This window comes from Odocoileus virginianus, chromosome 2, assembly GCF_023699985.2.
Source record: "Odocoileus virginianus isolate 20LAN1187 ecotype Illinois chromosome 2, Ovbor_1.2, whole genome shotgun sequence".
Classification (NCBI taxonomy): domain Eukaryota; kingdom Metazoa; phylum Chordata; class Mammalia; order Artiodactyla; family Cervidae; genus Odocoileus; species Odocoileus virginianus.
In genome coordinates, this window is record NC_069675.1 from 57706627 (window position 1) to 57724120 (window position 17494).

The 17494-nt window shown below is 45.0% G+C and overlaps 1 protein-coding gene across 13 annotated transcripts in view; it reads left to right on the forward strand.

Moving 5' to 3' along the window:
- Nucleotides 1-17494, forward strand: part of B3GNT2 (UDP-GlcNAc:betaGal beta-1,3-N-acetylglucosaminyltransferase 2) — a 206345-nt gene that overhangs the window by 86524 nt on the left and 102327 nt on the right. For all 13 annotated transcript variants that reach the window (XR_011492507.1, XR_011492494.1, XR_011492497.1 and 10 more), the window contains exon 2: nucleotides 1357-1762. The gene's annotated coding sequence lies outside the window, so the exon portion shown is untranslated. The remainder of the gene's footprint in view (nucleotides 1-1356; nucleotides 1763-17494) is intronic.

The following is a 17494-nucleotide window of genomic DNA, read 5'->3' on the forward strand; positions in this document are numbered from 1 at the left end:
GAAAATTTGTTAGCGTCTTTGATGTTTCTAACTTATCTAATAGATCTATAAATGTCTTGTTTTGTCCTTAATTTTTTGCCTTCACTCCCAATTTCCTTTTTATTTAGTTAATTTATCCACTCATCCTTGGGTTCTTTTTTATTGTTTCAAAAACATACAAATATGTTTAATTATACACTAAATGGATATAATTTATTAAATGTTGAATTAATGTAATTAGCTATTAAATTAATATAATTAAATATTCATATTGGTTATATAGTATGAAGCACTCAGGAGTTTTCTTCTATAACTGGGACAGTGATTACCTCTGGACTTGGTTTGTTTATCTTTTCATATTCTGTTTCTTATTTTTTTCTCTTCCCCTCCTCTGCCTTCTTTTTATTCCTTAAAAACATCTAGCATGTTGGCTTAGCTTCTCTAACATTTCTTTTAATTTTGCATGAGTAAATCTGGCCAGACCATCCAGTGCTCTGAAAGTGTGAGCACCCTCCTGACACCTTTCTACATACCTGTCAGTCCTTTGACTCTAGAGTTTGGGGGATGAGAGTACTTCCTGCTTCACTGAGGTCTGAGTGTTACAGTGACAGGTGGATGACAGGGCTCTGCTCTCTTTCTTGAAATGCGCTCAGTGCCCCGAACCAGGGTCCTCTTCACTTAGCAAGGATGTGGTCTGTTCCAGGCGCTTTGGCTCATTCCTGGAAGGCAGCGCAGAGCCCTAAAAAGAAACCAAAAAACAAGTGCAGCTGCTCCTCCTGCTCCTCTTGGCCTCCCTGGTGGGTTTTTCCCTGGGATTTCTCCTTAACTTTCCCCAGGCTGCCTGTTCACCCTCTCAGCCCTGTCTGCTAAATCATGGGGTGCTGGTGATACTCCTTGGGGTCTTATTCTCTAACCTCCTCTTCTCATTCAGCACCAGGGCTGTGGAGGGAGAGAGACAACTAACATTCCATTCTAGAATTCTGTTTCATTTATCTTGACACATTTTCAGTCTTATAAGGTTGTACTATTTTCCATATTTGATTGACTGTGATTAATGTTTGGCTTTCCCCCCCAAATTATTTTTCAATCACTTAAAAATGAGTGAAATAGAAGGAGGTTGTGCAATCCGGCATCACTTGTACCACCCTTACCCAAAGTCTAAGCAGATGCAGCTGTCGAGAATGCCGCACAGGATCCCAGGGACTCCTGGGTTATTGCTACCATCGGAGATTGGTTCATGCTTCTCAGACAGCAGACTCTCTCTTATGCCCTTTGACCCCTGCTTTCTTCATCTGTGAAGTGAGTGTGTTGTATTATGCTGTTCACCTTTCATAAATTTCACTGTATCTAAAATGAAATTTTACTTCCTTCCTACAGTCAAAACGTGGAGTTTCCTTCTCCAGGATTTCTGAGAGTTTCCTGAGGCACAGCCTGGCATGAGCTCCACAAAACCTCTCTCATCCAGCCTTCTCACCTTGCTGCCTTGATTCTGCCTCTGTGCTCATGAGACTGATCCCTTGGTGACTCTGCCAGGCCTAGGGGAGAGGACACAGCCCTGCTCCCAGCCCTACAGCTTCTCTGACAACAGGCTCCTGAGAGTACTTTCCATCCGCCTTAGAAGAGGAGTGTGTCTGGTATCCACAAGGGCCACTTCAGCCCCTACCAACAGCAGTCTCCAAGCCCAATTACCAAACGGAGAGGAGGGGAAATCCTTTCCTCCCCCAGCCTAAGGCATCCTCCCTTGCCTACCACAGGATGAATGACCGTGAGAACACACTTTATGGTAAGTGCAGGATCCCCATGCCCCACCCCCTCCCACCACATAGGTAAAGGTGTGTCCTGATCTCCTTGGCTCAGAGAAGATAACCATAATTGTGTCCAGTCTGAAGGTCTTGGTCTCAGCCACGGGCCAGTCCAAGAAGCAACAGACTGTCCAGTGAATTGTCACAGCCTTTTCTCTCTCCTGGGGTGTGGAGGGGGTCAGTCTGCCATCATCTGGTCACCTCATCTCCCACAAACACATCTTGAACAATTCAATTGCGACATCTCCAAGGAACCAACAATTATTTTCAGCCATAGAGCAGTCTACACCTGTATTTAAGGAAAGAGGGAAACTAAAACATGTGTCTAATTTGTCTGGGCCAGTTCTGTTCCTATGCTCAGTGTGTGTTCCCAAGTAGGACCTATCACTTCTTGGATCACAGCATCCTATCTGGGTTTCCTCCAGAACGGCCGTGGCTATTTGCCTCATATCTGGTTGATTGCAAGTGCTGTTTGACATGATTAAAACTAGACAACACCAAGAGTGAACCCTAAAGAAAACTATGGACTTTGGGTAATTACAATAGATCTGTGTAGGTCTGTTACTTTTGACAAACATACCCCTCTGGTGGGGGATGTTGATAACAGGGGAGGCCATGCATATATAGGGGCAGGACATATATGGCAAATCTCTGTATCTGCCCCTCAATTTTGCTGTGAACCTAAAACTGCTCTTAATAAATGCCTTAATAAAAAAACCTGTTTTTGTTTTTCAGCATTCTGGTGTCTGGCTTACAGGAAAGTTTCAGAGGTCATGCCTGAGATAAGGCTGCCTTCTGAAAGCCTCTCTGCAGACAGGGACGACTCCCTCGGACCCCCACTTCTTATTGAATAGCAAGTCTCAGAACTCCAGCTTGGTCCTTCCTGCCTGGCTTCTGTGAGCAGTCTGACAAGACTGCCCCTTTTCTCACCCACCTGGGGTCTGTGCTGTAGAACATTCCAACCACTCAAGAAAGGCAGAAGCAGTGGGTGTTTCAAGGTCTATTAAAGCTCCAGCCCCGCTTCACTCCCTGCTATTTGTTAGCACCTCTATGATTTTCACCTGCTGGGATAGGCGTGGAGGGAGGGGGTTGCTGGGAGGATCATTTCCAGTTACTACCTCGGAGAGGCTGCTGCGGCTGTCCTGACCTCTGTGCTGGGCAAATACATGAGCCGTGTCTTAATGCAATGACCAAGTGAGGGCTTCAGGCCCCCTTGGGGCCCTGGGTCTGGAATCAAGAGCTTCACAGAATGAGGAATGACTTTAGGATCCTCTGTGGAGATGGATTGAAAACTTTCTTCATAGCCAGAAAACCTGCTCTTCCAGAGGGAGACTGGAGACCATCTTTGCACTTGAACCCCTCATTGTTCCTGCCTTTCTTGAGTGGTTGGAAGTTCCACAGCACAGACCTCAGGTGGGTGAGAAAAGGGGCAGTCCCATCAGACTTAGGGCTCCCCTAAAGTCTAGCAGGAGGACTGAGCTGGAGCTTTGAGTCTTATTCTCTAACAAGGGGTGGGGGCCTGGGGGAGTTGCGCCTGTCTGTGGCAAAGCCTCCAGGAGTCAGCCTTATCTCAGGCACAGCCTCTGAAACACTTTCCTGTGAGCCAGGCACCCATGTGCTCACATTTTAACAAACATCATGACCTTTACTTAACACAGGGCTGGGGAAAAGCCAGGGCAAGTGTCCCCACTTTGAAGAGCCTCATAAATGTCATGGCATCTTCCTGCATGGGGATGAGGAGCCCACTGTCGCCTGAGTCAGTTTTCCGGATGTGATGGTGGGAAAGGATTGGTGGGGAGCGTGGGTGGGATGGGGAGGATGCAGCCAGCTGGTATCATGGAAAAAACCCTGGATCTGAGTCTCGGTCAGAGGCTGGTTGGGCTTCCAAGGTGCTGTACTGGTAAAGAATCTGCCTGCAATGCAGGAGACTTGGGAGATGCGGGTTTGATCCCTGGGTCGGGAAGATACTCTGAGGAGGAGCCTGGCAGATTACAGTCTTTGGGGTTGCAAAGAGTCGGACACGACTTGAGTACACATGGTCGCACAGAGGCTGGCTAACCTAACCACACAGACTGCAGCTGCTGGCAGTCCCACCTCCCTGCAGGGTCTTTTCTCAGCTGTGGTGTGGGAGATGGAGGAGGAGTGATCCGTGCCTGGTATTTCTCACCCAGAATGTATAAGCTCGTGGATGTGAGAACCCTTGAAAAAGCCACTGGCTACTGATTCAACAGTAGCAGTGCAAGAGGATACATCCTGGACTTGGTGTTTAAAGTCTCAGGTTGGATCTGAGCTACTTCTTGGTCATGTAAATTTAGGCCAGGTACTTCATGTCTCCAACCCTCAGTTTCCTAACCTGTAGATAAAAACACCCTGGATCTAACTCCCTTGAGAGGTGGATTAAATGAGCTGGGAATGCTCAGGAAGTGCTGTTATTCGATGCTGTCAAAGGTCGAGGCCTCTTATTTGGGGTTAGGGAGCAGGACACATGTGGCCTCTACAAGCCCATTCTCTCTCAAGGGAGGAAAGCACTAGCCAGCCGGTGGCCATTGGTTATCTGGGCCAATGGCTGGTTTCCTGTGGGAGCTTTTCTGCCTGTGCACAGTTTCGGTTTCCCCTCTTACTCTTGGTCCAAGGCCGGAAGTGTGGGGGTGTGCGGGTTTCTCAAGCTGGGACCTCTGCAGAGCGCGCACTGCTCACTGGTATTCTTGCCATCACTTCTCCCTGGTTCATGGAACAGAAAGGAGAGCCTGGTTACACATCTCACTGGTTTCTCTGTTTTCTTTTTGTGACTCATTTTGGTGAATATTTCAAGTAAGTACTTTCAGGGAAGATACTGGTAGCTCAGCTGGTAAAGAATTCGCCTACAATGAGGGAGACCCGGGTTTGATTCCTGGGTTGGGAAGAGCCCCTGGAGAAGGGATAGGCTACCGACTCCAGTATTCTTGGGCTTCCCTGGTGGCACAGATGGCAAAGACTCCTCCTGCAGTGTGGGAGACCTGGCTTCGATCCCTGGGTTGGGAAGATGCCTTGGAGGAGGGTGTGGCAACCCACTCCAGTATTCTTGCCTGGAGAATCTCCACGGACAGAGGAGCCTGGCAGGCTGTCCAGGGGTTGCAAAGAGTCAGACATGACTGAGCGACTAAGCACAGCACTCCTTGGCTTAGTTTTCTGCTCCCCCATCTTTGCACCAGGCAATAAGTCTTCCTTTGGTGTCCAGCCTTCTGTTCTTGAGGAAGAGGCCAGGGTACCTGAGATCACCATTTGCCTGGGCTACCTTCAGCCAGGAACTGAGAGGGTTGGGCATTTCTATGATATGGAATTCGTTCCGTGTCCTTCATGAAGAGTGGAAGCCATTTGCCCCCCTTCCGTCTTTCCTTGCAGGCAGCTGGCACTGCTGCATTTCAGCCGAAATTTCTGTCAGTGACCCACTCCTCTTTGTTTGGGTCTCGTGTTCAATGCAGACATCCTGGGAGTTGCCACAGTCTTCAGGAGTGATACTTCCTATTTACAGAGTCAAGATCCAGCCTGGGAGGACTTTGTAACTTCCCCAGGCTTGCTACTTTTTACCATCTCATATTTCCTATAATCATTAGCTGTGAAACTCATACAACAAAAATGAACTGAGCACTTCTGGTGAACATGTGGAGATTCGAAGAGAGTGGGCACTCAGAGAGGGCCCCTTCCCTGAACCTTGCCCTGTGCATCTCTTCCATCTGGCTGTTCTTGAATTATAGCCTCTTAAAATAAACCTGTAATCTAAGTGAGTAAATGGATTTCCTGAGTTCTGTGAATCACTCTAGCAAATTAATCAAACCCAAAGAGGGGTTTCATTGAACCTCTAATCTAGAGCCAGTTGGTCAGAAGCACAGGTGACAGTCTGGGCTTGCATTTGGCATCTGAAGTTGAGGGGGGATGAGGGCAGTCTTGTGGGGCTGAGTCCTTAACCTCTAGGATCTGACACTGTCTTCGGGTAGATAGTGTCAGAAGTGAGTTGAATTGTAGGACACCCAGCTTGTGTCAGAAAATTGCTTGTTGGTGTGGGGAAAAGCCCCACCACCCACTGCAGCAAAGCTGGGTTGGTACAGGTCTTTGGTTAGCAGGCTGGTTAGGGATCAGCCACAATGTCCCCATAGCCATGTCAGACTGCCATGCAGCTGGTGGGCAGTAACCCTCTCCTGACTGGCCTTGGACTCAGGCCACCTGTTCCTACCACATGTACTAGTTGTCTCCTCACTCCTGCACCTATTTTGAGGGTATATGAGCTTGGCCATTTTAAACAAAGGAGGTAAACATATTCATCAACTGCTGTGAGTTCTGGGTTGTATTCTCACGCTCACAAAATCTCTGTAGATATAGGTGGAATGCAGTCCCCCTCCAACAGAAGCAATTGGAGGGGTCGTGACTGTGCTGATTGTCCATCAGCTGGTGCTGGCCACACTCCAGAGCTCATGTGATTTGCCTTGAGAGATGCCTTCAGAGAAAGGGACCAAAGTCTTGTGGTTCATATGAGCTGGAAGGACTTTATGAACCATTTCCTCCTCTGAAAAATGGGGATCCTGCTAATACCTTTCTCATAGGGTCATTGTAAGGATTCAGTGAGTTAATTCAGGTGAAGCATTTTGAACAGGACCTGGCACTAGAAAGCACTGAGTAAATGTTATTAATTATTGTTCATATCATCATTGTTGTCTGGTATACCTCCTTCACTTCACAGGTGGAAGAGGAAGTTCAGGATTAGGAACGTGCCCAAGGTCACACAGCTATAGGCTATGGCACAGTCAGCTCCAAACAGCCAACTCTGTGCCAGGTTTCCCGTGTTAAATGGCCACATGACGAAACCATAGGAGAGACCATACAGCAGTGTGGGTTACAAATGAGTGGTGTAGACTTTCAAACGTCCTATCAATCATCAAAGGCATGTGTTCCCAACATTTTCTTTAAGCAGACTTTGGTTTTCAGAGCAGTTTTAGATTTATAGAATTTTTGTCAATACCACACAGAGTTCCCATATGAAACTCCTATATGAAAAAGGGAAAAAAGTTTCCCTGTTTACTAACATCTTACCTTCAGTTCAGTTCAGCTCAGTCATGTCCGATTCTTTGCGACCCCATGAATCGCAGCACACCAGGCCTCCCTGTCCATCACCAATTCCTGGAGTTTACTCAAACTCATGTCCATTGAGTCAGTGATGCCATCCAGCCATCTCATCCTCTGTCATCCCCTTGTCCTCCTGCCCCCAACCCCTCCCAGCATCAGGGTCTTTTCCAATGAGTCAGCTCTTCCCATGAAGTGGCCAAAGTGACATCTTACCTTAGTATGACGCATTTGTCCCAATTAACAAATCAGTGTTGACCCACTACTATTAACTACAGTTCATACTTTATTCATAGTTCCTTGATTTTTACCAAATTTCCTTTTTCTGTCTGGGGTCCCATCTGAACACCACATTACATTTAGTTGTGTCTCCTCGGGCTTCTCCTGACTGTGCCAGCTTCTCGGACTTTGTTTTCGATGACCTTGGCAGTTACAAGGAGTACTGGGCAGGTATTTTGTAGACTGCTTCTGTTCCTCAACTGGGATTTGTCTGAGCTTTTTTCTCATTGAAAACTAGTATTTAGGGTTCTGGGGAGAAGAACACAGAGATAAAGCATTACCTCATCACATCAGGTCGAGGGTACATCCATCAGTGTGACTTATGACTGTTGGTGCTGACCTTGGGTTGACCTCTGCTTGAGGTAATGCTGGGCAGGTTTTTCCACTGTGAAATTACCTCCACTCTCTTCCATACTGTGTTCTTTGGAAGGAAATCACTATGTGCAGCCCTTTAGAGACTCTTTAAGGAGTTATGTTCCCCTCCAGGGTGAAGTATCTGTGTAAATTATTTGGAATTCTCCTGCATGGAGAGCTTTGTCAGTATTTATATTTTTAAATATGTATGTACTGTTATAGTTAGCTAATATTTTAAGGTACAATTTAAGATATATATATATATATGTACAGTTTATGGTATAACATGTATAATTAGGGAGAAATTTATTCTTATACTGAATGTAATCAACCTATCAGAGTCTTCTTCTTGATAATATATATTATTTGTAGCTAAGGTCTGGTCAGATCTGACAAGAGCATCATGCTTTTAACGCTTATGAGAGCTGGATTTTATCGAGTGTCTATTCTGTGCCAGTGCTGTTCCCAGCACATCATTTGCTGTATTAACTCAGTCTCCCTGAAGTGAGAACTATTATCATGTCCATTTTACAGATAAGGAAACAGAGGCCCAGGCAGTTGGATAACATGCTCATATGGCTAGGAAGAGGCAGAGCTGGGGGGAACCCTGGCAGTTTGGCTCCAGAGCCCCTCTCGTGGCCTCCCCCCTCTGCGTGCCTTGCCTGGTCAAGCCTCAGTGCCAGAAACACACTGTCATTCAATCTCCTCAAGGGAAACCAAGTTGCCATCACCAGAGGAGGCAAGCTGTGCCAAGGGTGCAGACCAGTGAGGGCTGGCCTCGAGCTTCCTTGAAGCTCCTGGCCACTTCCAGGTCTGAGCCAGGCACAAGGCGATCTGAGCTGTTTGAATTTGGCCATTGAGCGGAGGCTCCACAGCCTCAGTTTTATCACGGAGGTCAGTGTCCTCATCAGAGTGCTGCTTGAGCAAGAGAGGAGTGTCCACCAAGCTTTCAGCCCCAAAGCTCCCAGAGCTTCTGCTGCGGGGCTCAGCTCCATGCTAGGGGCCCCAGCGCAACCAAGAGGTCATGAAACAAAAAGAAAAGTCGTTTAAAAATAACTCGGCTTTCACTTGCGTTTCTCCTAACTGGCTAAATGAACTGAGAGACATTTCTCCCACTTCCCCCAGCCCTACCCCCGTTGCTCTCCCCGCAGGTGTCCCTATCCTTTTCCTGGCTCTCAGATCCTCCCCTGGCTGTTTCCTTCCTTCTCTGGATTTTTATGTTAAGAAAGGCTGGCAGAGCTGGGCTCCTTCCCTTGGAGGATGGGGCCTAGAGGAGACGGAGGGGTATGGAGCCACCTTTCCTGGGAATGGGAAAGGCTGGGAACCCGTCAGCCTTGTGTCCCCTCACACCGCCTGGCCTTTGCTTGTTGAGGGACAGGGTGCCTGTGTTCATTTCCTAGCACTGCTCTTACAAAGTACCACAAGCTTTGGGCACCTCAAAACAGCAGAAATGGATTCCCTCACAGTTCTGGAGGCTGCATGTCAGAAATCAAGGTGTTGACAGGTCCACGTTCTGTCTGAAGGTGCTAGGGGAGGATCCTCCCTTGCCTCCTCCCACCTTCTCATGGTTGCTGGCAGTCTCTGGCATTTCTTGGCTTGTAGATTCATCACTGATATCTCAGACTCTGTCTTCACGTGGCTTCTCCCACGTGAGAGACTGCTCAGACTTCCCTCTTCCTGTAAGGACACCAGTCACTGAATTAGGGTCCACCCTGATCCAGTATGACCTCATCTTAACTTGATTACATCGCCAAAGACACTGTTTCTAAATAGGTTCTTGTCCACAGGTTCAGAGGCTAGGTGTATCTTTGGAGGGAAGACAACTCAACCCAGCTCATAACAGTGCCTTATTGTTCAGAATTATTTTGAGCTAGCCCATTCCTGTCCCCAGACCTGGTTCCCTCAGGCCTGTAAATTGTTTCCGTCTCTGTCAGGCAAACCAGAGTCCGCTGCCACCCTACAGCAGAACCTTCTTGTGACTTCATGCCCTCAGAACCTCACTGAAGAGTAATGGACCAAGCAGGTACTTGCCTGATGCTGTGAGGGAAGGACCAGAAGCATAGCTAGTGGGGAGTACATTTTCTGGAACTTATAACTTTTCAATCACTTTTTAAAATGGTAATATGTTGACATAATGTTTTCCTGAGACTATGAGTAAAAATTATTTCTCCTGTGAAGAATCAGTATGAAATGTAATATTAATAGTTATGTCATATCAGTGGGGAAAAGAGTAATTATTCAATAACTGAAGCTAGAAAAACATTTACATGGATAAAACTGCAACAGGATACCCATCTAACACCACATATGTGAAATCAACACTAAATGGATCAAGGATAGCATCAAAGCATATCTTCAGAAGTTCATCTTAGCAGAAAAGATAAATGACTGGTTTTTTTTGCACTAGAGAAAAGAGTAATTTCTTTAATAAAGTGCAAAAAAGCACCAGCCAAAAAGAGGAAAGATTGATAAATCTGATCTGGTTAAATATATTATAAAATTGAATATTCATTCTCCATGAGTCAGCGTGTACATCAGTATACATGTATAAGAATACTCTTAATAGCTCCTTACATAATAATAAAAAAAAACCCAGAAATATCTTAGAATGCCCACTGACAGGTAAATAGATGAATAAACTGATACCTTCACAGTGGGATATTATACAAGATCGAATTTTGTTTTGGGGGTCTAAAGACTTTCATGTTGTTGGTCTTCCTTGTAGGTTTTGTAATTCTTATCTATGAACTCATCTTCCACGGGAAACATGTTTCTAAGGACATCTTCCCTCCGTTCTCTAGGTTGTGGAGGGGGAGTTCCCGCAAGGGAGGTTTCAGTGTTGGTCTTCAGAATGTTGCACTACTAGACCAAACCTTAGGCTAGTGTGGCAGGACTGTTGACTCCATTTCTACCCATAACTGGGCAGATGAGTCAGTAAAACTTCTGCCTTGCCCTCTTCATTGACGCACAGCATGGTCCTGCCTCCTGACCTCATGATTCCATCTTGGCCTCATGATTCATGGAAACCACAACCCAAAAGAGAAACATATAGGTAAAGTAACTTACTGTTAATATTTTATATTTTGGGTTGAGACATGTTTACAGATGTTCAAATATGTATAGCTTTGAAATGAATTAATAAGATTAAAAACAGCCTTTTCTCATGCTAAAAAGAAAAAGGGTAGTATCTGCCAGTGATTGAGTGGTCAGACTCTATGACACCAAGAAAAATTAATGAAAGGGAAGCTTCTTTTCAAATGTGCTCTATCAGGACCTCCCTGGTGGTCCACTGGTAAGACACAAAGCTCCCAATGCAGGGGACCTGGGTTTGATCCCTGATTAGGGAACTAGATTCTACGTGCTGCAAAGAAGACCTGGCAGAACCAAATAAGCAAAAAGAAATAAATACTTAAAAAGAAAAAATGTGCTCTATCACCCACCAGCCAGTGGTGTCAGCTCCATCCCTGGCTCAGTCCTCCCCCAGACAGCACCCATCACAGCATAACGCAGCTGTGCTTCCTCCCGATCTTGGGCAGTACCATCTGGGAGTCCATATTTGGTTGAGCTGCAGAGGGAGGGTGTTTCTGGGGCCTGGGGCCTGGGGCCTGGAGCACACCTCCCTTGAGAGGAATGAGCTCCCCCTCCTTCCAGGGAAATCAGCTAGGCAGCATCTTCACTGCACACAATGGCAGAGACAGAGAACATGTCGCACCATTGTTACTAATGCGGCCCTCCTTTTCAATTAAAGGATTAGTGTTGGGCTGGCAGAGAAGCTCTTGCCGGGTACTTCATCATTTCCTCTCGCTCTTATATAAGTAAGACTTTCCTGCAGCACACATACCCCTGAACCAGGGTAGAGGTGACAGGAAGGAAGGAGGCCCCCTGAGTATTGAGATTACAGGGGTACCTGCAGCTGCAACCACACCCACACACTGAGAGTCCACAGAAGGAGGGTGGGGAGCAGGTGGTTAAGAGACAAGAGAACAGAGAGAGGTTATTTGTATCTCCAAATTGCCCCAAACTGTGAGATTTGCAAGTGACTCTGGGGGCCTATTTTTCCCATCCTATTCTACTCCCAGGGCTAATTTACTTAACAAAATCAATGATGATGGTTCTTTAAAGTTTACAAAATGCTTTGGGTAACATCATCACATTTGATCCTCCTCAAATGAAGCCCTGTAAGGTGGTTGTGATTGTGACCTTTATTTTACAAGTGAGGAAACTGAGGTTCAGAGTGACTCAATAATTGGTCAAGGTCACAGACTCAGTGGCAGAGCTGAGAGTAAGACTTTGACTCCCTGAGTAGCATTCTCACACCATGCTGTGGTTTTATCACTAAGATCTTGGCAGTTGTCAGAGAGGGTGCTAGAAAAGCATGGAACAACCACCTACCCCTGGGCTGGCATCTGACTCTTTCCCGCTGGGCAGAGTAGGAGCGAAGGAACAGGGGTGGCATCCTGGCCCCCTCCCCAGCTGCGGGGAAGTGGTGGCTCTGAAAAGAAATACCCAGAGCCTAGGTCGGGGCTGAGGGAGCTGTGTCCTTGAGCAGCAAAACTCTTTTCCCTTGGCAATACTTCCCTTCTGCACAGTAACCCATGGTGCCTCTGAGTATACTGTTTTCTCTGGTGAGTACAGGAAAGGAGCACTCAGGAATTGTTTCCCTTTCATTTAAAACAATTGTTTAAAAACTGCTTCAAAGTTTGGTGTTCTGGTTTTTGTCAAGTAGACTCATTGTAAAAATAATTTGGGAAATTACAATCAAATTAAAAGAAGAACAAAAGAGTCACACCACCCAGAGATAATCACTTGTCCACCACGAACTTAGCCCCTGGCTGGGAATCTAGCCAAACACAGCTTTTTCTTACCTCCCTTCGAGGCCCTACATAAATTCTAACAGAAAACATTCTGCTTCTACTGAGGATGTAGAAAGCTGTAAGAGAATAAAGAACATAGCCCCTACCCAAGCAATGAGAAAAAGGTCTACACATCATAAGTCTTCCTGAATCCACCAGAGAGAACCAAGGTCACAAGGCACCCAAAATGAGCTGAATGCCAAAGAATGCCTCTGATAAGTACACCACATAGCTGAGGACAGAAACAGTGAACTTGAATATACACCAGTAGAAATTATCCAAAATGAAACACAAATAGAGTGAAAAACAGAGTATTGAAGAGTAGTAAGGGGACAGTTCTGGTGGTCCAGTGGTTAAGACTTCGTGCTTCCAGTGCAAGGGGTGTGGGTTTGATCCCTGGTCGGGGAACTAAGGTCCCGCATGCTGCAGCCAAGAAAATTAAAACATAAAATGCTAAAAAGAGCTGTTTGTTTAAAAAAAAAAAGAGAGAGAGAGAGAGAGAGTTGTACGACACTATCAAAGGGTCTAAAATGCAACTGACTGGAATCCAGAGGAAGAGATGGTGGTGTCTGGCTCTGTGTTGGGTGAAGCTAAATAGGAAGCAGACTCCTCCTTACCTGTGCGGCTGGGTGAGCACTGGCCTTTGCAGAAGACAAGAACGGGGAGAGAAGATCTACTGTTAGTGTCAGAGCCTGTTGCCTGGACAGGGGACTACCACTCTAGTGGGAGTGGAGACTGCAAGTGTGCTACACCTAAGGAATCCTAGTCAGGTGGACCTGAGCCCTAAAGGTGACTAGAGCCATGTAAGCAAATAAGAATAATACACTCAGAGAGATTCAGCAACCAAGAAAATGAAATCTAGGAGAGGACTCGGAATAAATGGCTCTGAGCCAAGTATAACTGCTGGAGGATACATGCAATGTTTGAACAAAAATTGACCTTCACCAGTATTAGTAGGCTTTTGCTGGGCGATGCTGTGATAACAACCAACCCCAGAAATGCCATGGCTTATGAAAAGAAAGGTTTTCTTCTCAGTTATAAGACCTCTCCTTTATGAGCTGGCTCTGACTCTGCCTATACCTTTTTCATTTTGGACTCAAGATAAAGGAACAGCCCCTACCTGGAATGTTCAGCTTATGGAGGAGGGAAATGAGATGACAGAACCATGTGAAATCTCTTAACATTTCTTTTCGGAAGTGGCCTGTGGGTCTTCTACTCACATTTCATTGGCTAGAGCAAGTTGTCTTCCAAACACACTGCCAATAGAGTAGAAAATAACAAACATCTCACAGAGGAGGGAAAATGGTTGGGAACTGTGAAAAGATCTAGCTCAGAGCATTTAAGACTTAAGAGGCATCAGTGCTTTTTTTTCTGGAACTAAGATGGTGATTTTATAATTAAAAACTCAGTAGATTAATTTGAAACTTGCATGGGCAAAATGGAAAAAGTGTGTGTTGGCTACTGTTGTTTTTCAACCCATAGTACAGCGGAGGAAATCGAGGCCCAGAAGGGTTAAGGAATTATCCCAAGGTCACTCAGCTGTGGCAGAGCTGGTATTCAGTCCCAGGTAGTCTGGCTTCAGTGACTGTGCTGTTAGGGACGGTTCTTAATCATATTTTCTGCTTCTTAACAGCCATACTATTCTGCCAGGATAAACAAGTAGGGGGACAGATCCAAGATACCTAATATGAGAAAAAGAAATTTAAGAGGGAGAAAAGGAATTGGAGGAGCTGTAGGAATTAAATAAGTGATACAGGAAAATGCCTCTTAGTTTAAGAAAGATTTGCAATTTAAAAGGGCTTAGTGACCACTATGGAGAACAGTGTGGAGATTCCTTAAAAAACTGGAAATAGAACTGCCATACGACCCAGCAATCCCACTGCTGGGCATACACACCGAGGAAACTAGAATTGAAAGAGACACGTGTACTCCAATGTTCGTCATAGCACTGTTTACAATAGCCAGGACATGGAAGCAACCTAGATGTCCATCAGCAGACGAATGGATAAGAAAGCTGTGATACATATACACAATGGAATATTACTCAGCCATTAAAAAGAGTGCACTTGAATCAGTTGTAATGAGGTGGATGAAACTGGAGCCTATTATACAGAGTGAAGTAGTCAGAAAGAAAAACACCAATACAGTATATTAATGCATATATATGGAATTTAGAAAGATGGTAACAAAAAAAAAAAAGAAAGAAAGATGGTAACAATGACCCTATATGTGAGACAACAAAAGAGACACAGATGTAAAGAACAGACTTTTGAATTCTATGGGAGAAGGAGAGGGTGGGATGATTTGAGAGAATAGCATTGAAACTTGTATATTATCATATGTGAAATAGATCACCAGTCCAGGTTTGATGCATGAGACAGGTTGCTCAGGGCTGGTGCACTGGGATGACACTGAGGGATGGGATGGGGAGGGAGGAGAGAGGGGGGTTTAGGATGGGGTACACAAGTACACCCGTGGCTGATTCATGTGAATGTATGGCAAAAACCACTACAATATTGTAAAGTAATTAGCCTCCAATTAAAATAAATAAATGAATTAGAAAAAAAAACCCAAAGATAAATTTTAAAAAAATAGAAAAGGGCTCAGTGAACTCCAGGCTGGGATTGAGGGAAAAAGCACACATGTAGTAATAGCTTGTAAAATTCCTCAACTCCCAGGATAAAAAGAAATCTCTATAAGCTTCCAGAAAGAAAGAATAAATCACTTATAATAAAGAACCAGACTGTCATCAAGTTTTTCATCTGCAACACTGGACATCAGAAGACTATCAGTAACATCTAATGAAAGAAGAGGACCTTGACCTAAGAATTCTGTAACCTCACCTGGCAGTCTTTCCTGTTAGGGTGGATATGGTGGTCTGCAGAGAGTATATCACCCACATGCGTCATTTAATCAATTTATTGAAATGAAGAGTACTTTTTGGAGCAACAAATGAATCAAAGCAAACATCTCAGGATAGGGGAAGATGAAGAAGAGAGAAAACAGTAACTGAGAAATAAGCCTACTGTGCTTTTGTGTGTACTCGGTCACTAGAAAGAAAGAAAGTGGTCACTCAGTCATGTCTGACTCTTTGCCACCCCATGGACTGTAGCCTACCAGGTTCCTCCATCCATGGAACTTGTCAGGCAAGAGTACTGGAATGGGTTGCCATTTCCTTCTCCACAGGATCTTCTCAACCCAGGGATCGAACCCAGGTCTCCCGCATTGCAGGCAGACGCTTTACCACCTGAGCCGCCAGGGAAGACCTGCTCAGTTGCTAAGTCATGTCCAACTCTTTGCAACCCCATCAACTCTAATCCACCAGGCTCTTCTGTCCACGGGATTTCCCAGGCAAGAATACTGGAGTGGGTTGCCATTTCCTCCTCCAGGGGATCTTCCCAAACCAGGGATCAAACCCACATCTCCTGTGTCTCCTGCCTTGGCAGGCAGGTTCTTTCCTACTGCGCCACCTGGCAAGTCTATGCCTTTGTATACCTAAATCTAAGTGAATAATGATAGAGCGGCTAGTAATTTATCCTCTAAGTTTGGATTTATAATTATGGTGAGAGATTTAAGAACATTTCTTTATACTAAGAATCAAGCAGGCCAAAAATAAATAAAATCCTAGAGGAGTAGGAGATTTTATTAACAAACTCAGTTACAGTAATGTAACTAGGCAACCTGTGAATAGAGAGAGCGAGTGAGAATGAGACCAGCTCTTGGTGGGTGGGATGGGAAGGGCCATTTCAGGCATACCAAATGTCCCTCTGAGAACACTTCTCCTGTCTGCTCGCTGATCTTTAAATCAAGATGAGAAATGAAGTGCTTTGCTTTGAGGCTTTGTTCTGTGCTCAAAGATCTCCTAGGTCTTGAACAAGTCTTTATTTTAAACTGTGGTGATCCCATCCACTCAGCACAAGGGTGCTTGTTAAATTCCATCCTGAGAAGAGCTTTAATAAAGAATATACAGGGCAGAGCTTGAGTTCAAAGAGAGGGAGAGGGGTGGAGGAAGGACCCAGGAGATATTCAGGGCGGCAGTGCTGCTGCTCCTCAAGCCCACTGATCAGTCTCATCCCCAGCCCTTCCTACCCCCTTTCCCACCCATCCTTTCCCATGGTGTCTCCACACCTACATTTACATTGTAGTGTGAGTGATGGGACAAAGCATTCCTTTTTCTTTCAGCATAATTCCTGAGACAAGCAGCTGCTACTCATGACATTTCTCAAGCTGAGAGCATAGTGAAATGTGACTTTTAGCCCAGAAAAAAAAATATCTGAATTTTAATTGTGGAGCTCCTGGGCCAGCAGTGTCCTTGACATTTGAAAGCGTGAACATTATCTGGAGCAGCTCTCTGGAGGCTGACAGACCTTGCTGAACTTGAGCTGTTTAGAATCCATTGTAGGGTTATTTCTCATTTCTGTTCTCCAGTTATACAGCAGCAGAAGGTTCACTTAGAATATAAATGCTTTTTTCATTCATCCGGAGAACTAACTTAAAGTTTAAATGGCCATATTCTACAGAGAATGTAGTAAAATAAATATTGTATTTTTTTCCCCTCATATTATTGATATGCAGGGAATATATGCCTGGGACTCAGAGTTCCCTCAGGTGTCTCACTCTCCATCTCCACGTATATCTTGACCCATAGCTCCTTTGCTCTGCTGTGACCTTCAAAAGCCTCGGTCTTTCCCCAACTGTACCTGTTTCTAGCTTCTCCCCCTGCCATTTGTGTATTTATTACAAGAATGACCTCACAATGGATGTCAGTGATTTTCAATTATAAAAATTGCTTTATTTGGTTGTGTTTATGCGGAAATGCTATTTTTAATACAAATAGCTACTCTTAAGTGCAAAAGCATTGTGTTAGGCATTTTAGACACATTTTTAGTTTGAGATAATTATTCTCATTTCTCAGATGGCATTCTGATTATCTGTAACAATTGTCCCCACATCTGATGGATTAAAATAAGTCAATATAATCATATGCTTAAACTTTTATTAGCTGTCTGGGTTCAGCTGGGTGGTTCACTCTTGAACTGTCACATGTGGTTGCCATTGTAGCCAAAATTCAGCCTCTGTGTACCAATACTGAATTGAATCTCAGAGTTTTAGGTGAAGTAGAAAAAAATAGCT